General features: G+C 45.2%; 1 non-coding gene across 1 annotated transcript; it reads left to right on the plus strand.

Moving 5' to 3' along the window:
• Positions 1-4,695: 4,695 nt before the first annotated feature.
• Positions 4,696-4,768, plus strand: TRNAL-CAA (transfer RNA leucine (anticodon CAA)). Its single transcript has one exon. It is a non-coding gene; the product is annotated as a tRNA-Leu (tRNA).
• Positions 4,769-25,024: the final 20,256 nt, after the last annotated feature.

The following is a 25,024-nucleotide window of genomic DNA, read 5'->3' on the forward strand; positions in this document are numbered from 1 at the left end:
TCATGCATTGACCATATCAGTACAACCGTAACGCAACAGGAAACATTCGGTTGTATTATTAAAGAAAAAGTTGCTGATCATTATTTGGTTTGACTTAGGTTGTTAAAAGATAGTAAAATGATGGCACAGGTAAGACCTGCAGAAACGCTTGTAATTAACAATGAAAAAGTGGATAAACTAATTAAGTTGTATGACTGGAATTCCCTGTTGCAGCACAATCACTATATGCTTAAGAACTGCTTGTAGGGCGACTAAAATCAATTTACAATAACTCGAAAATTAAGGTTAGGATTAAACGGTGAAATCAGGCAAGCCCTTGGATAAACAAGGAAATTATTGAGCTATCCTAGATCAATAGTAAACTTTCAAGAAGGCGCAATGAGAACCCTCACATCTTTTTACTAAGAGAAGAATTCAGGCAACTGCGAAATAAAATTACAGCAAAAATACGACTGGCAAGAGAACAGAACCAGCTAAATAAATATTTGGCATGCAGTAGGTATGTAAAAAAACATGAAAATTAGTGCAAAGCACCATAAGAAAACTATCCAAGAAAAACATTGATGATACTTTAGAGCTGGCCTTTCCAGATAAAAACAAAGCAGAATTGGCTACTTAGTTCAATAACGACTTTGTAGAATCTGTTACTTTCTAGTGTAGACAGGGATGCAAAATCGCGAACACTACTGCAGTCTTCGAGCATTCATTCAGCCTATATGCCTACTGTCAATGAGCCGGACTTCTGGCATGGGTTGCAAACAATGCCATTGACAAAATCACCACCTTATGATAGTGTTATTATAAGAGATTCCATAATGCATTTTTACAAACTTAAAACTATATTACTTTTCATTATCAACGAAACTTTCATAACTAGGCAAATTTACACGTGCATGAAAATAAGTGTGTAAGACCATTGCCCAAAAAAGGCTCCAAAAAGGATTATAATAATTATAGGCCAATCGAAATTTTGTCCTCCCTCGCTTGTATCATGGAGAAAGTTATACATGCTAGCATTACATAATTTTTGGTTAAGTACCATCTACTAAATGCAGCCCAGTTTGGTTTCCGCAAAGGCAAAAATACGGTAAACTTACTCGAGGATTTTCATGACCTAGTCTGCAAAACATTTGATAAAAATTACATTGTCCTTACACTTTTTATTGATTTGCGAAAAGCCTTTGATAGTATCAAACACAATCTATTATTAAATATCTCGACAATAATGGTTTCAGATGTCCTTACATGTTCTTTAAAAGTTATTTTACTCATCGAACCTAATTGTGCACCTAGGCTCACTACACAGCTCAATTTTGGACGTTTTGACATGTGTTCATCAGGGCTCAATTTTAGGACCCTCGTTATTCAATATTTACGTCAATAATATGAGCTGTCTTCTATTGATCTCAACGCGGTTTTAATATAAGGATGATACTGCCCCGGCGATAAAAAGTAAAACTTATGATGAAGCCTCCGACAGGATGCAGCAGGATGCCCATCTTTTGGTAGAATGGTTAAACGCTAATCAGTTTTTTACAAATACTGCAAAAACCTGCCTACTTTGTTTTCATACCCCATATGAAGTGTTTAGATCATTATCAAATATATTTTAATCTCATGATCCGGATCCGGGGTCACTACCTGCCCTAAGTAGATGTATCCCTTACCATTTCCAGTGGATCGCTACCTATCGTAACCTGATGTTCCCTTCCGAGACTTTTAAACATTACTTTTATTTCCTGAAGATTAATGCTTCGACCCACCCTTCTGCTTTGCCACTCCAGGTCAGTGAGCATGCATTGCAATTTGTCCCCTGAGTTACTAAGCAAGGCAATATCATAAGCAAATCGCAGGTTACTAAGGTGTTCTCCATTAACTCTTATCCCCAATTCTTCCCAATCCATGTCTCTGAATACCTTGTGTAAACACGCTGTGAATAGCGTGGGAGAGATCGTATCTCCCTGCCTGACGCCTTTCTTTATTGGGATTTTGCTGCTTTCTTTATGGAAGGCTATGGTAGTTGTGGAGCCGCTATAGATATCCTTCAGTATTTTTACATACGGCTCGTCTACACCCTGATTCCGTAATGCTTTCATGACTGCGGAGGTGTCGACTGAATCAAACGCTTTCTGGTAACAATGAAAGCTATATATAAAGGTTGGTTGTATTCCGCACATTTCTCTATCACCTGCTTGATAGTGTGAACATGGTCTATTGTTGAGTAGCCTTTACAGAATCCTGCCTGGTCCTTTGGTTGACAGAAGTCTAAGGTGTTCCTGATTTTACGTGCGATAACCGTAGTATATACTTTGTAGGCAATGAACAGTAAGCTGAGCAGTCTATAATTTTTCAAGTCTTTGGCGTCCCCTTTTTTATGGATTAGGATTATGTTAGCGTTCTTCCAAGATTCCGGTACGCTCAAGGTCATGAGGCATTGCGTATATAGGGTGGCCAGTTTTTCTATAATAAGTAGCCCCCCATCCTTCAACAAATCTGCTGTTACCTGATCATCCCCAGCTGCCTTCCCCCTCCCTTTGCATAGCTCCTGTGACTTTCTGTACTTCTTCCGGCGATACTTGTGTGATGTCAAATTGTTCTAGATTGCTCTCTTCCATTATCGTCGTGAGTGCCACTGGTACTGTACAAATCTCTATAGAACTCCTCAGCCACTTGAGCTATCTCATCCATATTAGTAATGATATTGCCAACTTTGTCTCTTAACGCATACATTTGATTCTTGCCTATTCTTAGTTTCTTCTTCCCTGATTTTAGGCTGCCTCCGTTCATGAGAGCATGTTCAATTTTATCCACATTGTACTTTCTTATGTCAGCTATGTTACACTTGTTGATTAGCTTGAAAAGTTCTGGCAGTTCTATTCTACCTGTGGGGTTTGAGGCTTTCATACATTGGCGTTTCTTGATCAGATCTTTCGTCTCCTGCGGCACCTCACTGGTATCCTGTATAACGAAGTTACCACCGACTTGTATTGCACACTTCTTAATGATGCCTATAATATCGTCATTTATTTCTTCTATACTAAGGTCCTCTACCTGATTTAAAGCCGAGTACCTGTTCTGAAGCTTGATGTGGAATTTGTCTATTTTCCCTTTTACCACTAACTCATTCATCAGCTTCTTAAGCACCAGTTTCTTCCGTTCCCTCCTCATGTCTAGGCTATTTTCGAGGCCTTACCATCCTATGGTCACTGCAGCGCACCTTGACTAACACGTCCACATCTTGAATGATGTCAGGGTTTACGCAGAGTATAAGGTGTTTTCCTTTTCTAGTCTAACCATTCGGGCTCTTCCACGTCTACTTCCGGCTATCCCGCTTGCGGAAGAAGGTATTATCCGCATATTATTCTGTTCGGCCAACTATACTGATAATTCTCTCGTTCCATTCCAAGAGCCTATGCCATATTCCCCCACTGACTTGTCTCCAGCCTGTTTCTTGCCTACTCTGGAATTGAAGTTGTCCATCAGTATGATGTATTGTGTTTTGATTTTACCCTTCGCCGATTCAACGTCTTCATAGAAGCTTTCGACTTCCTGATCATCATGACTGGATGTAGAGCATAGGCCCATACGACCTTCAATTTGTACCTCTTATTAGGTTCACAACAAGACCTGCCACCCTCTCATTAATGGTATAGAATCCCTGTATGTTACCCGCTATATCCTTATTATAAAGAATCCGATTCGTAGTTCTCGTCTCTCCGCTAAGCCCCTGTAGCACAGGACGTGCCCGCTTTTTAGCACTGCATATGCTTCTTTTGTCCTTCTAACTTCACAGAGCCCTATTTTATCCCATTTACTGCCCTCCAATTCCTCCATTTGCACTGCTTGGCTCGCCTCACTAGATAAGGTTCGAGCGTTAAACGTTTCGAGCTTCAGATTCCAATGGCGGCCTGTTCAAAACCAGGTATTCTTAGCACCCCTTCTGCATCACAGGTCTGACCGCCGCCGTGGCCAGTTGATTGGCAGTCGCTGGAGTCTGAGGGCCGGGGTTTCATTGTTGTATTCATATAGGAGGTTGTGGCCAAGTACTTGACCAGGGTGGCCAATCCTACTCTGGTGAGGGAGTGCGTTACCAATTCTGGTCAATGTTGATCGGTTCTCGTTAGCGATTCAGGCCTGTTTATCTAATTTTATCAACACGCTGATTTTTTTATTTTAATCCGGGGAAAAATTGCGTGGCACCGGGATTCGAGCCATGGTCCTCTTGCATGCGAGGCGGATATTGTACCTCTACGCCACCGTAACTCTCATATATACCTATATATGCTACCTAAATATCACATATATTTATATACATATATATATACATATATGTATATACATTCACACATATATATATATATATATATATATATATATATATATATATATATATATATAGTCATATAATGAGAAGCCAACACTGACACCAAGTACAACATAGGGGAAATTGCATGTGCTTAATAAATGAAGTAAAGTAATGATAAATTAATGGAAATTAAAGTGGATGAAAAAACAACTTGCCGCAGGTGGGAACCGAACCCACAACCTTCGCATGTCGCGTGCGATGCTCTACCAATTGAGCTACCGCGGCGGCGTTTCCCCATCCACTTTCTTGGGTATTTATGCGTACTAGTAGAACCCTGGGAGTGTTCTACTAGTACGCATAAATACCCAAGAAAGTGGATGAGAAACGCCGCCGCGGTAGCTCAATTGGTAGAGCATCGCACGCAACATGCGAAGGTTGTGGGTTCGGTTCCCACCTGCGGCAAGTTGTTTTTTCATCCACTTTAATTTCCATTAATTTATCATTACTTTACTTCATTTATTAAGCACATGCAATTTCCCCTATGTTGTACTTGGTGTCAGTGTTTGTTGGCTTCTCATTATATGACTAATAATTATCGGGTCCCTCGGTTAACCCCCTTTCTTCTCGTTTATATATATATATATATATATATATATATATATATATATATATATATACAGTGAAAGCTCGCTAGTTCGAACTTCAATAATTCGAATTTATGGATAATTCGAACTGTACGATTTGGTCCGGCCAAGCTCCACAGAAGTCCATGTATAAAGAAGTCCGTTAATTCGAACGCGAGAAGGTTCCCTCACGGATAATTCGAACTACGCTCGCCTGACACACGGCCAGAGAAGCGCGCCTACTGCATACAGACAAGGCTGTATTGCCTCCGAAACGGAAAGAACGGCGAGAGAAGGCAAAATCAGAAAAAAAATCTTACCGACGCGTGGTCAGCCAGAAGGCAGCGGCGGCTGCCGCCTCTCCGTTCTACGTAACCTCCGAGACTTCTTGCCCGTTGCGAATCTCGGAGGCTTTGCAAATCTTCTACAGCTGCTAATGTTGTGTGGAGATGGCACGGCAAGCTCCAAAACACAGCGAATCAAGTACGTCGCAGCTGCGCTTGCAATCAAGAACCAACGAATGAGGGCCTTCGCCACCTTCACATGTTCAGCGTCTTTGTCTCGGCAGTCTTCATCGGTTGTGCACCTCTGTTTTCAGCTTAGGATGTATCGGCCGTCGCGATTCATTGTGATGGTGTTAAGCCTCGTCTAACCTTCGTTTCGGTGGACATCGGTGGTGTGGCACAGTCGGACCCAGAGTTTCGACTTGAAGAGGGCGTGTGCCCGCGGCACACGCCATCACTTTCTGACACGCCAAATTTCTGACATGCCCTACTGCTTCCAAATCGCAGTGTACTGCTGCCCTCCTTCACTTTCGTTTGTTCGAACTTTCGTTAATTCGAACTGAAGCGGCTTCCCCTTGCGGTTCGAATTAACGAGCTTTTACTGTATATATATATATATATATATATATATATATATATATATATATATATATATATATATATATTTATATATATATATACATATACATACACCTTAATGTGAGAAATTGTACGTGCTGTTCATGCCCGCCTTTGGAAGTTAAATCCAATTTTAGGTAGCGTGGGTTCACATTTGACGAGACACTGTCGTGGAACTTATTGCAGCGTTAGCCAAACGATTACGCCTAGTGTGTGCTTATATATATGCTCTACGATCTCTTTGTTGATGTACCAGTTAGAAAAATGGTATATAATGGATTGCGAGAGCCCATAATACGATAACAATTGAAAATACAACAATTTATGGAACCGTATCTCTATATAAATTAAACACACTAAGCCGCATAGTGCACAGAATTGCAACAAATCTCGCAAACAGAACAGACTATCACAATAAGTCAGCCAGAGACAGTATGGTATATTTTGCCATGCTACCTGTACACAAGCAATTTACCTTTTACATATTATAGAAGCATTTCTTTCACAGCCCCTTTAAAATCTGCAACGGCCTCTCCGTCCTTCTGAAAAGTATGTCATACCCCGCATTTACACCACTTATGGCAAAAGAACCCGCACCTACTATGGGAAATGTGAAATGTGAAATTTCAAAGGTAGGATACTTGGCTACGCAAGCGAAAAATATTGCCAGCATTAATGCAATCTGAGGAAACCGAAACGGAGCTACGCCTGCAGTTGTAGGTAGTTCACAAGCCAAAACTTCAATGTGGGTGTCTTCGTTATTACTACACCAACACACGTTTTATCGCAGAGATTCTTTATCTGCTGGCTCATATTAATGCAATGGCAGAAATGAAGCATATCGCAGTATGGTGCGCAAAATCAACTTACGTTATCCACTCTGGTTCGCGGCTGTAGAGCAGACACACTCCAGGGCCCGACGATTCATCGCACATTGCGGCTCACCGCTGCTTATTGTCGCGCTGCGTTCGCACTCGCACGAGTTATCGAAGTTCCAATAGCTTCTTGCAATTTGCGGCAACATCGGCGGAACTTAACATCATACAGATCACCGAAAGCATAGATCGACCCGGCAGGACGCCTTCACAACGAGAACACAGTCGGCCACTGTCGCTGGTACACCGAAATGCCGATAATTGCCATCGAAAAGAATCGCCGCGTCCACGGGCTCATGCCATATTGTTGCATTTTCGCGGCCAGCGCAGTCTTCCTGCTCCGCCATCAAAGCTATATGCGCAGAGGCGACGACTTCGTTTTGAGTCTATACGCTCTCTAATTTGGCCTTTCGCTTTTGTTTCTCCCCTAGCAGCTTCTCCCTCATGACTTCTTGGAGCTTTCACATCGTAACGCTCTCTAAAAGCTTGTGCGCGCTATTTGGGTGCCAAATTTGCAGAGCTGGATATAAACGTTGCGTTTTACTCATTGGGCGCATTCAGCCATGAGCATCGAATCCACCGCGTTTCGTCACGCACGACCTCACTTGGAAGAACGCTTATATGCGATGATCTGCGATGAACTGAGATCGTAACGTTTATGCGGATGACGCTATGCAGGACATGACTAAGAGTGTACTTTTACCCGCTTCGACCGCAGACCGCTGTAGGAGAAGAATATCTTGGGAACTTGGCCTAAGCACTACTCTGTGCACAAGGTCGCAATATACCAATTGTGCTTATTAAAAGCGACTGCAATGTCTGTACGAATGCTTGTGAATGTTAGCAGTCATAATTCTTCCGAGGGTGCGCACTCTTACTACTTCTTCATTATTTTTATCTTTTTCGTTATCTCTGTTGAACTAGCGTTTTTTCAACTTGTTGGCAAAACAGCACTGCCAGCAGCGACTGAGTGATGTTTTATCATTAGGTTTATCATTGTTTTAATTACGACGTGTTTTTTTAAAAACCTGTGATGTGAAATTATGGATGATGCTATAAATTGTATATCTCATATGCTTGTTTCTTTCCTTCCTTTTTCCTCTTTTTGCAAAATATCATACGCAATTGAAATAAGTTGATTGTCCGTTATGTGTTTGTCATGCTCATTGCCGTTTACATAGGTCCATTATCCTTTACTCTTACTAAGTAGCCTTTTGTATTCTCTGTAAATGCCTGTCCTATAAATATCTACAGAACCTACTAACCCACCCCTGTAAAAATCCCTGAAGGAATTGACAGGATCACTAAATAAATAAAATATCTTTGTTTTCCATTTAATACGTAGCTTCAGGAGCCTCAAAGAGGAAAAATTATCGGCGGTTAGCACAGTCGCACACGCGAAATTTTGGCGCATTTGTATGCGTGGTTTGTATTGTAGACGTGGTTTGATTTAGTGATCTGCTGAGGCATTGCGCCGATCATCGCGCCGACTGGAAGAGCCACGGTGTGCGGCGCTACATTTAGACGAGGCACACAGTTGCCGCTTTCCGTCAACTCACCTTATGCAAACGCAATCTTTACGGGGAAAGGCTTCCAGCGAAAGCTATGAGCGAAGGCGTGCTTTCTGGTTCTTGAATTTTTTCTCCTCCAGGACGGCCGGTGCCGGGTGTGCACGCAGATGATCACCATCTTGCGGTGCCTCAAAGTGACTTTCTCCACATTCCTCGTCGCGCTCTCGCCGCTCTCGCCGTTTTTCACACCCTGCACTCGCTCTTTCTTGTTTGCTTGTGCTGGTTCGCTAAATTGCGTCTCCGACGCTCAACACAGGAACGGGCTCCCAAGAGCTGCTGATATGGGAGAGGTAGAGGGAGGATAGGACAGCTTAGAAAAGGAATATAGAAACTAGCGTAATTGTAGCGAAGAAGAGGGACGCTATAGTGGGCCTTCCTTTCAAGCGCTTTCTGTTGGGTCAACCCCTCAAGTGCGTTTGCTCGGGGAACGCTTATCGTGCTAGGCGTCCGTGCCCTGCTCCAACGGTGGGTCCGAAGCGCCTGCAACTAATACACGCCTTTACAGTATATATATATATATATATATATAGCACGAGCGACGTTCCCCGCTCAAGCGCACTTGAGACGTTTACCAACCAGAAAGCACTGGAGAGGTAGGCCCACTATAGCGTCCCTCTTCTTCGCTACAGCTACCCCCGTGAACGAACGAAAATGGGTCTGTCCGTCGGCCTAACAGCCTCTCACTATAAGTTGATTACTGTACGGCTTGAGGCGCTCGACGTTGGCCATGTCTCGTCTACGAAGGCCCTTGTTCGAAGTCGGTTAAACGGATTCGACCAGGTAGCTGATGGGAGAGGCGCATCCGAAGACATGGCATGGCCCTTCATACTTGTTTAGTAGTTCGGAATAGAGACGAGGTGCACAAGAAGGGAACGAGATCTGCGCAAAAGCTCCAACCTCATGAAGGAATTGGGGCGCACGCTACCGCAACGACAGTGGTCACAAAAATCCCCTTCTTGACGCAGGTTTTCGTCCTGTGTTTTGTTTTGGCGCTTCAGCTGGGCTTCATGGCAGCCATCTGTTTCTGGCTGATCACAAAAGCGCACCCGCCCAGATGCTATCCATGGCCCGTTAACGATTCGTCGTAGTCACCTCACAAAAGATATAACTTGCGACATACAATCCGCTTTTTCTTCTGGCAACATCGAACAACTATGTGCGAGGGACAACCGCATCGACTACGTATTCAGCCACCGGACTTGGGCGAGTTGGGGCGTGCAACCGCAACGACAGTGGTCACCAAGATCCCCTTCTTGACGCACGTCAGTTACCTTACGAACGCGGCTTGTCAGCTCTGGAAAGCGCTGCTTTCTTAAGGTGTCGTGCCCCCTTTGTGTTATTGGAACTTTTGGTGGGCTGTTGTGTGGAATGTTAACTCTCTACATCAAAGCTCAAACAGTTAACCAAATGAAGTTTCACTGCCACCCATCGAAACCATTAGAAGGGATATATCCCACATAGAAACATCGCTAAGTTCCATTCTGCCCGAAATTTCCTTAATCTGAGCATCACAGAATACCATCAAGACCCTAGAGAGCAGCCTTTGGGCTCGTGCAGATGCCCTGGAGAATGTTTTCCAGTTGACTGAGTCAAACGAAATAGGTTTCATGGCGGAGGTGAATGGTAGCCTTGCAAAACTTTCCAATGAAATGAAAGTTCTTACGAAAAATGCAATTATGCAGAAAATCGCCTGAGTCGTTCGAACTTAGTTTTTTTCTGGAATTCAAGACGCAAAACGTGAGACTTGGTTTCAGTCGCAGACAAAAGCAGTATAAGTCTGCTCCAAAAAAACTCGGTGTATCCTTAAGTACAGACGGCTTGGATCATGCACACCAGTTTGATCGCTACCGACGAGACAAAACTAGGCCTATTATTGGAAACTATGCAATATTTAAAGATATGTCAAGAATCCTTACAGTGCCTTCTGAGCTCACAGGCACGAATTTTTCGATTGGCGGGGACTTCTCAGCCAGAGTTCGACAGGCGCGAAGGAAACTATCTTCATAAACAACAGAGCTGCAGAACATTTAAACTTCGCTTTTACAGGTTGCTGGTTGACTGCTTGAAATTTGTAGAAACCGATGCGTTCGACGGCATGTCTTCAAGTCACGAAAGCTTGCTTTAATTCTATGAATATGCCACTGGGAAGAACAACTGGAATTCTAATGTAGACAAAATTACTAACATGCGTAGTTACTTAAGAGGCGTTGCATGGAAGTCGTACGATCTGCAATTATTGAAGAAGCTGGCAATTCATGGAACCAGTAGACGAAAAAATTCTTCACTACATTCCGAAGCAACCCAGTCCGAAGATGAGCTGCCGCGCCTAATTTCAAATTCAAGCAGGGCTCCCTCATCGACTAGTTCTTTGCGAAACGCCGCCTTTTAAAGTTAGCCGAGCCTATGCTTCCTTCTGGCGTAGTAGCACAAATGATGCTTGGACTGCACGTAGATGTCCTGAAGCAAGTGCAAGTACAATCACCTAAACCTATAGACAGGCTCATGGAGCGCCTTTCAAGACAAACCATCTACTTCAGAACAAAATATAACAGCTAACTCAAGCAGTCACTTCAGGCGGACCGGCGCGCATTGGTTAAGCCGTAATCAGCGAGAACGGAGCCACCTTGCAGGCAACATAGAGAACTTGGATTGGCGCGCTCCCAGAGGTTGACTGAATAACGGTGACAACGACCCTGTTCCCCTACCTATGAATGCTCAAGAGTTTCCGGCGACAAAAAACTAATAAACAAAGGTGATCAGTCCAACCCGATGACTACAACTGAGACTGTTTATTTACCTTCCTATAGCCTACTTCACATTCTTGTCAAAGTGGGAAACAGACGTATGATCGCTTGATTTGGCAGCGGTGCTTCTGTGTCTAATAAATACCAAGATTGTAGATGCAAGTCGCCTGCATAGCGTAAGAGTACTACGGGTGCAAGTAACAATGCGTAATCAGCGGGCCTCAGTAAACATCGAGTTCCCAGGTCATGAAATAGAGAGTGAAGTACTGGTGGTAGAGTGGGTGACGTACGACTTTCTGCTATCCAGACCAGATATAAAGAAACTAAAAAATCAACTTATACTGGGACGATGTGGTTTTAGTGGAATGACTACCAGGGGAAGAGACACGGCAGGATAGAAAACATAACCTGCGAGTTGACGAGTGGGCGCAGGATATTGTAACGACCTACCCTGAACTGGTATGCATAGGAAGCGATCCATAAGCGATGAAGTCACACAATGAGCCTTTCGAACTAACTGACAAGACCGTCATCCGGAAATCACCTCATAACATGTCAAGAGGCCGCAAGATATGGTTGAAGAAAGAATTGCAGGAGATGCTAGACGCCAGTATAATCCGGCCTGCGGTGTCACCCTTCGCCTTTCCCATAGCCATTGCGCCGAAGGAAGGTGGAACTTTCAGACTGTGCACAGATTATAGTGTTCTCAATCGCCAGACAGAACTTATACCATTTCCCATGCCGAAGATAGAAACGGCTATAGATGGGACAGGTGGTTGCCGAAATTTTTCACGTATTGACTCGTGCAAACGTTTCTGCCAGATCCCGCTAACCGAAGAAACAATAATGTACATTTGATGTAATAGTTCTGCGGAAACCCGCAAGGTGGACAGAAGTAATTATTTAGGGAAAATCAGATATCCACCCATTCGTAGCAATTGCTACAAAAGAAACCTTGCCCTTGCTTCGTGTTGTTGACATATTCGGCTTCGCACTGCCATCTGCTAGCCGCCTGGTTAGCTCAGATGGTAGAGCCGCTGCCCCGGAAAGGCGGTGGTCCCGGCTTCGAGTCCCGGACCGGGACAAATTTTTCTTCAACTGTGAAGCTTTTCTTTCGAGGAATCGGTATGGGTTTCCTAAATGTGTACAAATCAACCCACAAACGCAATCCGTGGATCATGCGTGAAAGAATTCATACTAAACGTAAAATCATGAGGTTACGAAAAACTAGCAAGCTGCCGAATGTTTCAGGCTAACATTCTCAGGCAAATTTCTTTACTAGATTACTTAAGCAACAAGTGCGTAACGCTAAAGAGAAGTTCTGTGGCTCTGCCTTGCACGAGTTTATTAAGAACGCGCCTCACAAATTCTGGCAGTATATTTATGCAGAGCTGACTAATCCAGCTTCACCAGATGGGCTAGATCAAACAAGAGCTCATGATTTTTACGACTATTTTCGTTCGGTTTTCATAACTGAGAATGGTACTGCGAAAATAAATCCACCCTTTTACAATCAGGATAATATATTGCTAGGCACACCTACTTTATCGGAGGCAGGTATCCGTTCACTCCTATCAGGGATCAATGAAAGGAAAAGTAGCGGTCCAGACGCAATTCTCAACAGCTTCTTGAAGTGGCACGATGAGCCAGTCAGCAAATATCTTTATCGCATATATACCAAATATTTGAAAGACTGTTCCCTTCCTGCTGAATGGAAAATTGCTCAAATTACCCTTGCACTCAAATCAGGTAATGCAGCGTCTCCTTCTAATTACCAGCCTATTTCTATCACTTGTACTTACAGCAAAATTCTAGAACACATTGTATTAATCTTTTTAATCAGTTTTGCTACGTTGAACAATACCCTCAACATGAATCACCATGGCTTTATATCTGGTTTATCCACAGTTACACAGCTTGCCGAAACACTGCATGGCCTGTCCCTCGGCATTAACGAGCGCACTCAAACTGACGCCATTTTTCTCAAATTCTCGAAGGCTTTTGACGGCCTCTCGCACACTAAACTACGCACACTAAACTTAATTACATATTAGGCGATGGCCCAACTTACTAATGGATTAATTACTTAACTAACCGCTACCAATTTTTAGAGTACGGCTCTCACTCCTCCGGCCTTGCTCCGGTGGTATCAGGCGTTCCCCAGGGATCCATATTACCTCCAGTTTCTTTTAAATATTTATAAATGACATAACTAACTATGCTGACGTGAAACTCAGGCTCTTTGCTGATGACTGCATGCTCTATAATGAAGTACAACACCGCGATGACCAGGTAAAATTAATTTGCGCCTTAAATAAAATAGCTCAGTCGTGTGCAGTTTGGCTAATGACAATAAACATTGATAAAACCGTATTCATGTCCATTACAAATAAGGCGTCCAAGCTTGAGTTTCCATACCATTTTAACGATGCGCCACTTCGGAGTGTAAACCAGTATAAATACCTAAGTCTCATAAAGTCGTCTAATCTCAGCTGGACAGAGCACGTTAGTCAAGTGTCAAATAAAGCAATAAACAAACCGCTCTTCATTAAACGGGCCTTGTAATAGACTACAGTTAAAGAAAGCTTCTCGCATACGTTACTTTTGTCCGCCCAGTTTTAGAATACACCAATGCTGCGTGGTTCCCTCACACAGTGAACGATATGGCAATTTCGGAAAGGCTGCAGCGGAAAGCGGTGCATTTTATCTTTAACAGATACGGACGACTTGACTCGCCTACTGCTCTTTTAAGCGTGCTGGTCTAGCTATCCTCGAAAGTCGCGCAAAGCTTTTTCGGCTAAAACTTATACACCAACTATTGCATAGATTATTCCGTATAAACACTGACTCTTACTTGAAATTTCGTGATACTAGACCGACCAGAAGAGGGCGTGCATGGGAACTTGTAGAATATCCATTTATCCATTTCGGTATTTTTTCTTCCCATGCTCAATTCGTGAACGGAATACACTGGATGTATTCGCAAAAGTGCAGCCAACACTAGCAAAATTTATGGAATTAGGTTGGCATGCTGTATTTCCCTAAAAGTTGTCAATAAATGTAAATAAATTGCTTTGTCAATGCAATCCATCCCTATTCAGTTTGTGATAGGAAAGCACTTGCCTACACTTTCTTTCGGTGCATTTTGTATTTGAATGATGCTTTCTACTCTGCATGTTTTTTTCTCTAGTTTCGCTGCTGGTTGACGTACATTGGCTTCCTTGTGTGTATCATTATGCATGAATGTACTACTGCTATTCCTGTATAGTCTACAATCATTATGTGCTTTTCTTCTATAGGATGTTTTGGTAGTGTTCATTGACGTGACTTGTTGCTAACCACTGTAAAAATCTCCCAGGGGGATAGAGAGTATTCTATAAAGAAATAAATAAATAAAAAGGGGAGGACCCAAAGTAGAAGACACGAAAGGCATGGGGTCGCCGACTTCACAAGCTGAGAAAGGCACTGATACTATCACAAGTTCCGGAAGTTTTTTAAGAAGACCACGCGACCACGAGGGGTTATCTAAGGCCGTCCTGAACCCCGTGTTAGGCAGGACCGCGCGATATTCGAATATAGTCACAACCATATACCACATAAATGAATACATTCTTTTCTTTTTTTCTTCGACATCACGATACCCGCCTTGGTCATCATCTCCTGATTGTTGCCGTGAAAACCCACCTCACCTGGTCGACATCCTATCAACTCTGTGAAGGACTGTCGGCATCAACAGCCGCCGTCACGGCAGCTATAAATCCACCGCATCCGTGAGACTTGTTTCATGGGCTCGGTGGTTGTGTCGCTACAATTTCCACTAACTCGCTGCTCTTCGCCATGCAGGTTCTTCTTCTTGTTCCCTAGTGAACTGGCGTAACCCACTCTGGAGGATCGGCCATGAATCGGGCAGCGAAGGACTTGTTCTTATTTTTTTAAGTAATTGAAGGTGACTCGAAGTAAGTGTATTTCAGAGGGGATTTCAAGTGTCTAATGTCACAGGTATGAATAATCAATTATCTAGATATTTTTTGTTAACATAACCAGTATATACAAGAATTCTAGGATGCAATTTTTTTTGTCTCGCGCAGAAAACAGCACATGGCTTCAGAAACATTTCTGTGGCTGTAACCCAGTACGGTAGACCCAAAGGAAATAGTTACAGGAAGAATCAAATTGAAGCCAGCTTTTAGAAGGGTTCTTGTAAAAATCTTTTTCGTTGAATAATGAAACTAAAGCATCTAAAACACAAGTGTTCCAGAGATTCACTCTCATTGCATAAAAGGCACAAGAGCGATATAGCCAGACCAGACCTGTGGAGGTACACGTTCAGTAGGGGACTCGGCACGGTAGTCTTGTAATCGTTACATCAATTTTTCTAGAGGAGCATCATTTGTTGTTCCAAGGAAAAGTGATATGCGGGAAATTCGACGTTGCCAGTGATGATGTGCGAACTTATTTGTAATAGTGTATTTTCTGAAACGCGCATCAGTGATCAAAGCTGACACAGGTGAAATGGGGATTATAGGACTATCATGGGATGCAGCTGGACCTTTGTGGCCTGGCACCCACACTAAACGGACGAGACGTAAGTGCCTTAGGAGAAGAGAATAAAAAGTTTTTAAACAATCTGGCAATTTAGGTGGGGTTATAGATGAACGGAGAGACAGGAAATCAGCTAAAATTATGGCTGATGACATAGATAGAGCTAATTTGCGTAATGCTAAGACAGTTGCCAATAATTCCACCTGAAAGATAGGCGTGAAGTCAGGTAGCGGAATAAAAAAAAGACCAATTTAAATGAGGTCATAAACCACCCTCGCCTGGCTTTCTTCACAGACGGAAGCATCAGATGCTGTAAAGGTAATTGCATCCAGGTGTGCATGGTGGTCTTCCAGAATAATATGCAGGTATTGATAGGGGAGATGTTTAGCATCATTTGGAAACGTATCATCAAATTCAATTTCAGCATCTGGAACCGGCAAATTTAGTAAGATCGCTTCGGCTTAGGTGAACGTTTAATGGGTCCAATAGCTTTTGAGCGAAAACAACTTGAGGGCAACTTAATCGATCCTAATGATAGTTAAAAAATGAGGCCGTTTCATTAATACAACATATTGTTATCCCCTCATTGGTGATGTATATATTTTTATAAAAGCTTCTGTTAGGATATAAAATCACAGAAGGCAGGCGACCTCCTTGATATAAGATATTGCCACGACCTCGACACAGCTGACAGCCACTCGGTGCGATTCGGTGCCACATGCTAGGCTTGTTAGGTGGCTCCCAGAAAAAGAGAACAACAAAAGTGCAAGGACCGCGATATATAAAGAGATCTATAGAGTCGACCGAAGCCTTTTGTGGCTTTGTCTGTGACAAACTGGTGGAGGTGCTGGGTACGCGTCTATGTACTCTGACCCCCTGGAACTGGAAGCGGGCAACCTACGCAAAAGCCGACGCCTTCAAAGACTGCCTCCGGAATACGGCCTGCATGATCTGCCGAGGATGTTCACCAGAAGCCAGACACAGGAGACATACGGTATGGGACAGCCTCCTGCGTCGCTGCTTCTCCACACCCCACGCTGGCCGCGACCGTTCCATGGTGCTCCTTTGGAGGATGTGGAAGACTGGCTCGACGACTTCGATCGTGTGGCTGACGTCAATTATTGGGACGAGCAGAAAAAGTTAAGGAACGTGTACTTCCCCCTAGAGGACTCTGCCCGAACATGGTTCGCTAACCACGAGCCATCCATCACCACCTGGCAAGAATTTCAACGGCAGGTACGCGATACGAAAAGCAGCCCCACAAGAAAAGAGCGAGCAGAGCAAGCCCTTCAGAATAGGGTTCAAAGGCCGAACGAAAGCGTAGCCATGTTCGTAGAGGACATGTCGCAGCTTTTCAAGCGTGCTGACCCTGGCATGACAGAAGCGAAGGAAGCACGCCTGCTGATGCGTGTAGTGACAGAACAGCTGTTTGCTGGACTGATGCGAAGGCCTCCAGCTACAGTAGCTGAGTTCGTCAGTGAGGTGACAACAATGGAGCGAGCCCTTCTGGAACGCGCCTCGGTCTACGATCGCCAAATCAGTCTGGGATCGGCATCTCTCTCGTTGCCCTATGACACTAATGCGCTTCGAGAGCTTCTACGTAGTGTCGTGCGTGAGGAGCTCGATTGACTACAGGGAGCGCGATTTCAACCGACCGTAACATCCCTCACAGGTATCGTCGGCCAAGAAGTCCGCCAGGTGGCACAGCCATTCGTGCAAACCAGACCTGAAGCCACCCCTGCACTGACTTATGCGCAAGCAGTGAGGCTACCTGCGCAACCCGGGAACCATCGTAACCCACCTTCTGAAGAACAACTGTGCCACCGCCAGGGCCAAGCTTCACGTACAAATATGTACGGGTCCATGAGCCCCCGAATCAATACGCGAAAGTCAGACGTGTGGCGCAACTCAGCCACTCTGCTTCCACTGTGGCGAAGCGGGCCACTTGTACCGTGCGTGCTACTACCGAAGAATAGGACCCCAGGGCTATCACCCTGGCGCTCGTCGCCCAAGTGAGGGAGAGCGCCCGAGAGAAATCCAGCAATATCTCGCCAGTCAACCTTCGTCGCCGTACGCGCAGTCCCCACCGGTTGAACAGTCCCTGCCAACGACCCAATCTCTGTCTCCACAGAGGCGCCAGTCACGATCACCACCTCCGCGACGATCGGCGTCACCTAGCCGCTACACTACGTTCTCCGCTTCCGCGGGGAACCGGCCCACGAGCCCAAGTCGGGGAAACTAAGAACAGCAACCTCCGGGGGTGGGGCCGCTGTCCAACGCACCTCGAAAGATCCTCCGCTGCGACACCCCGATGACGGCGTCGACAACGACGACAATAACGACGACGAGAATGATGGCTGCGTACCTTCGACACCTTCCTTCGAAAACAGTGAATCTGTTTCAGCCGAAATACTCGTTTCTGTAGATAACCACCCAGTAACCGCTCTAGTCGATACTGGTGCCGATTATACAGTCGTGAGCGGACAACTGGTTTTGTACTTCGCAAGCTGACGACACCGTGGCCAGGATCTAAGCTCCGTACAGCCGGCGGTCATATTCTCACGCCGATCGGCAAATGCACTGCGAGGATACAAATTTGTGAGGTGACATTCATCAGTTCATTTATTACACCGGCCGAGTGCTCTAGGCAGGTCATACTCGGCATGGATTTTCTTCGGGAGTACGGAACAATCATAAACCTTCGCGAGTTGCTTGTCACTTTTTCCAGCGAACACGCAACTCATTCAAACGACTATCACCCATATTCCACGGTGTTACGCGCTTCGGGTCACTGTGCTACTTTACCACTCCGGAGTACTGTGTTGATCACCGTAGAAACAGACGATGATCCTCCTCATCTCGGAATCGCTGAAGGCAATCTGTCAGTCTTGTTGGCTCGACAGGTTTGCGTAGCCCGCGGTATCTTGCAGCTGTCATCACGGGCTGCTCAGATATTAGTGACCAATTTCAGTCGTGAATACCAGCACTTCGCCCCGCGAACTGCCATCGCCTATTTGGAGCCAGTCAGTGACTTTCCCGCTTCTTTAATTGTAGGACACAATGATGCAGATTCTAACTGTGAGGTACGAACCAACAGTAATATTGATGTGAATTCTAGATTATCAGGTGAACAACAGGCTAGCATTCGAAGCCTTTTACAGTGTTTTGCGGACTCTTTCGCTTCAACATCGAAGGTCAACCAAACGCATATTGCGAAACGCAGAATTATTACAAATCCCAATGAAAGACCCGTGCGCCAAGGTGCCTACCGTGTTTCTCGTAAAGAGGAAGACGCCATCCGCAATCAAGTCCAACAAATGCTTACCGACGATATCATACAGCCCTCCACCAGTCCATGGGCGTCGCCTGTGGTTCTGGTGAAAAAGAAAGATGGCACACTGTGTTTTTGCGTTGACTATCGCGAGCTTAACAACGCTACGTAGAAGGACGTTTATCCCCTTCCCCGCATCCACGACTCTTCGGACCGCCTTCGACATGCTCGATACTTCTCGTCGATGGACCTTCGCAGCGGCTACTGTCTAATAGAGGTTGATGAGCGTGACCATCAGAAAACCGCATTTATTACGCCTGACGGACTCTACGAATTCAACGTCCTTCCTTTCTGATTGTGCTCTGCGCCTGCTACTTTTCAGCGCATGATGGACACGGTTCTATCAGGTCTCAAGTGGCAGTCATGCCTTGTCTATTTAGATGATATCGTAGTGTTTTCACAAAGTTCTGAGTAGCACCTCCAGCGCTTACAAACAGTTCTTGACGCAATTCGTACTGCTGGCCTGTCTTTAAAGCCTGAAAAATGTCATTTCGGGTATGACGAACTCAGATTTTTAGGCCATGTCGTCAGCTACGAGGGCATTCGACCAGACCCCGACAAAACCATTGCTGTTGCTTCGTTTCCAACACCTTCGAACAAACACAAACTCCGCCGTTTTCTAGGGTTCTGCGCATATTATCGACGCTTCGTGGCCAACTTTTCATGGATAGCCGAACCCTTTCAATGGCTGACTAAGGATAATCTTCCGTTTATCTGGGAGCAGGGCCAACAAGAGGCCTTCTGTGAACTCCAGAAACGTTTGCGCACACCTCCTCTTGTAGGACACTTTGACGAAGACAGTGACACCGAGTTGCACACAGTTGCCAGCAACGTTGGCCTTGGTGCCGTCCTCGTACAGTGGCAAAATGGAGCCGAACGCGTCATTGCGTACGCAAGCCGCACTTTGTCTCCAGCTGAAAGCAACTATTCCACTACGGAGAAGGAATTCTTGACCGTTGTGTGGGCAACTGCTAAGTTCCAACCATACTTGTACGGCCGATCGTTTCGAGTTGTGACAGATCACCATTCATTTTGCTGGCTCGCCAATCTGAAGGATCCATCTGGCCGTCTTGCACGCTGGAGTCTTTCCTTGCAAGAATACGATATGACGATAGTGTTTAAGTCCGGGCGTAAACACACCGACGCCGACTGCTTGTCACGAGCTCCACTTCAACCGTCGCCATGTGATTTTGATGATCTCAATATCAGATATCAGCAAGCAACAGCGCGATGATTCAGAACTCCGGACTCTCATTGACTACCTTGAGAACGGTCTACCAGAGCCGCCTCGTATGTTCATCCGCAAGTTATCCTTCTTTCTTCTCCGCGATGGCGTTCTCTACAAATTGGGTTTTCACTCGACCGCAACCGCCTGCCTCCTTGTAGTGCCTTCTTCACTAGGTGACGACATCCTGCGGGCCTGTCACGACGAGTCATCTTCGGGCCACTTGGGATTCGCACGGACGTTTTCACGCATACGCCAAAAGTACTTCGCCGTGACATAAAACCTTCGCCGTGACGTAAAGCAATACGTGAAGACATGCCGCGACTGCCAGAGACGCAAGAAACCACACGTGCGTGCCGCTCGACTTCTCCATCCCGTGGATCCTTCACGGATCCCTTTTCAGCAGGTTGGCATAGATTTGATTAGACCATTCCCCATGTCGAGGGCTGGTAACCGTTGGATTGCTGTTGTCACAGACTACCTTAAACATTCCATTGAAACCCGAGCTCTCCCACGAGGCACTGCTAATGATATGGCGACCTTCTTTGTACATGGTATCGTACTCCGCCACGGTGCTCCAAGAGTGGTTATAACCGGCCGGGGCACAGCATTTACAGCGCAGCTCAGAGAAGATATCATGCTTCTCAGTGGCACCGTTCACCGCAAAGCCACTGCTTACCATCCCCTGGCCAATGGGCTCAAAGAAAGGCTGAACAAAACGATAGCTGATATGATTTCCATGTATGTTCACGTCGACCACAAAAACTGAGACGACGGTCTCCCATATGTTACGTTTGAATATTATATTGCCTTTAAAGAAACTACCGGCTTCACCCCTTTTCGCTTGTTGCACGGACGGGAAGCTGTCACAACGTTGGACGCAATGCTCTTACCCACCTACTGTTCGAATGCTGTCAGTGATGCTGCCGAATTCTCTCGATGCGTCGAAGAGGCGCGCCAGCTCGCACGAATGCGAATCCGCTACCAACAACACAACGACGCCGACTGATACATTCTTCGTCACCCCGACGTCACTTATCGACCCGGTGACAAAGTATGGGTGTGGACACCGATCCGCCAGCGTGGTCGGTCGGAGAAACTTTTGCGCCGCTCCTTTGGACCTTATAGGATCGTTCAACGACTCGGCGACGTCACATACGAAGTGATTCCTGAAGGAGAAGGGACCGCTTGCCGTCCCCGACACCCACGCGTGTCCGATGTTGTTCACGTCTCTAGATTGAAGTTATACTACTCCCGCTGAACGCAACGTTCCACACCTCTCTCACCATCTACGTCTCTCTGAACAGTATCCTCGTGGCAATCTCCAGTTCATCAATGTTCCGCATTGAGACGATGCTTCTAGGGAGGGGGGTAATGCCACGATCTTGACGCAGCTGACAGCCACTCGGTGCGATTCGGTGCCACATGCTAGGCTTGTTGGGTGGCTCCCAGAAGAAGAGAACGACGAAGGTACCAGGACAGCGATATATAAAGAGATCTATACCGTCGACCGAAGTCTTGTGTGGCTTTGTTTGTGACAATATCGTTAGCGACAAATTTAAGAAGCCCTTAGACATAAGCGTAACGCCACTCGTTCTAACAGAATCTAAGGCCGAATTTCGCATGCAGGTCCGCCAGAGCACAAAACGCAGCCAATCTCTATTATCGGGTGTACATACATGCAATAGATCATAATTAGATAATGCCGACGCAACTCTGCTAAATTGCTGCTGAGTTTACGCAGTATCCTTACTGCGCGTTCTCCCTTTGAGGTAATATGTTCTATATGGCGAACTCCAATTAAGCTTTTCGGTCTACATTACTCCCAAATATTTAAGTGACTTAATCTGTGGAATACAGCCCTCTCGATAAAGAACCGAAATTCGCATAGGAAAACATTGAGAGAAAACTAGGACGGCGCTTTTTCTTATATTTAGAGTTAAGTGCCATCAAAACACCTTTCTACGTGCTTCTTGAGACTGTAGAGTTTGATACAAAGCATTTAAGTCTACTGATGCAGCAAAAATGCAGTGTTGTCGGGGTATAAGTACACATGCGCATCCTGTTGCAAAGGTGCAGTACACAGTAGAGTATTAAGCTCCAAAGGCAATATGAGTGAGCCCTGTGGTAGACATCTTGGCTGCTGATCAACACAATCCATGTAGGAAGCAGTAAAATTCCCAAAAACTTTTAAGCGCACGTGCCAAAATCTTTTGGCGGACCAGCATTCTGAAGCGCATTTATTAGGGTTTCATTTCCTACGCTGTCATACGCCTTATACCCTAGTTACACAGGCGTGCTAACCACAGTTAAGACGCGCCTCAGTTACCGGGCTGAACTATGGTTACCGGTAACTACGGATGGACATAGGTTACACGGGAAACCCGTCCTCAGTTAGTGCCGCTGCAGCGCTGTGAAGCAGGTCACGTGATTCTCATTACTGCGAATGAAAATGTATTTGTTTAGCTGTTCTTTCTAAGTATATTGACATAAAAACTCTATTTTCTTAAAAATGTGTCCGTCGTATTAACGTCTGCATTCTCTAAGTATACCGATGCAATTGCTTTAGCGGGGTTTGGCAGCAGTTAGAGCCAGTCAGTCAACCAAGGGCCAAAGTCTATTTCACAGTCGGTGCGAAAGCCAAGGCAATCCATTGCTGTATCGGTATGGTTACCTGAGCGCGTGTGCTGTGATAAGCTGTGTTTCTTGCTAGACTGTGTCCGTTATTGCTGGACGTTTTTTATTCTGTCGTTTCTGGCAGCTTTAATCTTGTGAGAATCTTGTGACACCAACTGCTCGATGGCGTTGAGCAACGTTGTATCTTGTGGGGACGAAGACCTCGACGATTTGTTCATTATGCTTGCCGCTGAGTGAACAGCGCTGCACAATAAGCAGAAGGAAGTGCTCCGTGTACTGGAAGAGATTGAGCAACTTGAACATGACAGAGAGAACGCTGAAAGACGTTGTCGCCTACTCGTGGCCACCGCTGTTCGACTCTGTTCCCGTGAGCGGCATGTGTGGTCGCACCCGCGGGCACAATCTTGGTATGAAGACACGCTCCCGCACTTTCCCGAAAGTGTATTTAAGGAAAACTTCCGACTTAATAGGGGCACGTTTCGATATATTGTGAGCGTGTGGAAATCGATGGCACTCAAAACACGAACATGCGCAGAGCCATCCCTCTGGAGAAGCGCGTGGCTGGCTACATCCGCTGAGGAGCGAACCGTGGCCAATCTCTTTGGCGTCAGCCATTCGTCCGTTAATATAATATTCCGCGAGTTTTGCAGTGTTGTTGTGCGGGGCCTAGAACCGCGGTACGTGCGCTTCCCCTCGGCACAAGGACTAGTAGAGCATCTGCGTCAGTTCAACGCTGTTACAGGGTTTCCTCAAGGAATTGGCGCCCTGGATGGCTGTCATATTGAAGTCTGCCCTCCGAAAGAACATGCCGCCGACTACTTCAACTATAAAGGATGGTACAGCACCATTCTTCTCGCTATTGTTGATCACCGCTACAGATTTATGTACACGAACGTTGGATCCCCGGGTCAAATACATGATGCGGCAGTATTCGAGCGGTCACGTCTGCCAAGTGTACTGAGCAGCAATTTGTTCAGGCTGAATGCCAAGTCAATTGAAGGAGTATCGGTCGGGCCTGTTCTCTTGGCTGATCAAGCATTCCCTCTGCAGCCTCACTTGATAAAACCTTTTGCAAGGCCAGGTCCTACTGGCTCAGTATCACATATTTTCAATTATAATCTGTCAAGTGCTAGACGCGTTGTGCAAAACGCCTTCGGGCGACTGAAAGCGCGGTTCCGAATCATGCATAAGGGCCTGGAATGTGAGATCGATAACGTGAACTGCATCATCCGTGCTTGCTGTGTTCTGAACAACATATGTGAGCAGCTAACAGATCACTGTGATGCAAGATGGATTGAAGTTGCGCGCAGTGATGATGCAAGGCGCGCTCAGCCATTATGTACAAGCAGTCATAATGAGCCACTAGGAGTGGAAGTGAGAGATGCACTTGCAAAACATATTGCCGCGCACTGTACCAGCTAAGTTTTTCTACTCACGACACTTTTAGGGAGACACCATGAGACAGTGACAAGCATTGGTCTAAAATCTATATGCTGCACAAATTCCATTTGCACAGTTTGTAAGAATTGTGCAAGAAGTTGTGTCTACTACAAGCAAGGTCTCGCTTTCAGTGCAGTGCTCGATGAGGAAAGTTTTCTTACGCCAACCACGGACATTGCTCCTTACTTTTCCAGTGTATTGTGAACATTACTTAGCGTGCAGTGTAAATGTACTATCTGCTTTGGTTTTCTTGCACTCACTTGTGTGTCACTTATGGGTCCGCTTTCGGTATGTTTTGTATTGTGAATGAATTGTAGACTACAGAAGGCTGGAGTAGATGACTGCTTTTTATATACAAAGTCAAGAAAGGCACCGATAGATGGAAGTACATTGTGTGAATAGAAGTTGTATAAACAGGGATAAAATGCCTCATAAAGGCTGGCTGGCATTTCGATGGGTGGACTTATCTTATTGAAAGGCTGATTTACACATAGTGTGCTTTGTATATTTAAAGCAAAATTGTCTTGTGGCTTTCTCACTGGCACAAATGAATGCAGGAGTGAAACTTTGCCTCGCCTATTCAGAAGAAAAATGATAGGTCTGGCTTAGACATTTAGTGCAAAGAAGTACAGGCGGATGTATGGGACATCCAAAATGAGTATTTTATGAACGAGTTTGACGAAAGCAAAACAAAAATCATCTTTGGTTTCTCCCATTCAATCTTTATTTTGTCTGAATGCAAAATAGGTTTTATAACCTCAAGGCTGTTTTTCTTTATCTCATTCGCTTCCTTTTGGAGCTGCACAAGCTCTTTGCGCAGCTCAATGG

This window comes from Dermacentor albipictus, chromosome 6, assembly GCF_038994185.2.
Source record: "Dermacentor albipictus isolate Rhodes 1998 colony chromosome 6, USDA_Dalb.pri_finalv2, whole genome shotgun sequence".
Classification (NCBI taxonomy): domain Eukaryota; kingdom Metazoa; phylum Arthropoda; class Arachnida; order Ixodida; family Ixodidae; genus Dermacentor; species Dermacentor albipictus.